The sequence below is a fragment of the Ipomoea triloba genome, chromosome 1 (assembly GCF_003576645.1).
Source record: "Ipomoea triloba cultivar NCNSP0323 chromosome 1, ASM357664v1".
In the NCBI taxonomy this organism is placed as follows: Eukaryota; Viridiplantae; Streptophyta; class Magnoliopsida; order Solanales; family Convolvulaceae; genus Ipomoea; species Ipomoea triloba.
Genome location: NC_044916.1, coordinates 16,306,056 through 16,306,808, shown reverse-complemented (window position 1 = coordinate 16,306,808; position 753 = coordinate 16,306,056).

Genomic DNA, 753 nt, shown 5'->3' with positions numbered 1-753 from the left:
CCCGCCTCAAGCCTCAGGATCTTCACAAGACAGCTCCCAGGTTACTCCGCCTCTTCTTGCCTTCTCCAAAGCAAGGTTGTTCCGGTTGTCACAGATTGAGTGTAACAATCTCCAATCTGACCAAAAGCTTTCGTTGGATAATCTGCCTTGTAGAGCAGCTTCGGTCACCTTCTAGATGTGTAGCAGTTTAAGCTTTGTAACTCTCTCAAACACTAAGATGTGTTTTCTCGTTGTTTTTGAATATCAGGATGATATTCCAAATTTAGCACTTGCACTTGAACGTTTGAATCAGACACCTCTTAAGATTTTCGAATGAACCACACTTCCCTTAACCGCACTTAGCTTGTGTCTTCACGTCCTTTTTATATGAGAGTTGAGGAATAATTCCGTTAGAGGGAAAATTATTCCGTTTGAAATTTGTCTCCCATGCTGTGTATGGGACTTGCATCTTTTCAGCATTCTTCATGGAGTGGTGGTCTTGTAACTTGAACCTTTTGTTTGGTAGTGAATATTCCATAATCCAATTTCTTGAGTCCATGCTCCACTAGCTTCTTTTGGTAAAAGTTACTCTTTTTATATTCCCATTGATCCTCGTTTTAGGGAATAAGACCGACTTTGGATTGGTGCACCTTCTATCCGTTTGTTGTGGAATTCTGACGTTGCATCCACTTCTGGCACCTCCTTAATATTTTATCTCCATGATATTCTTCTTCTCCAAACTTTATCCATGCTTCCTGATCGTCATTCAGCCTT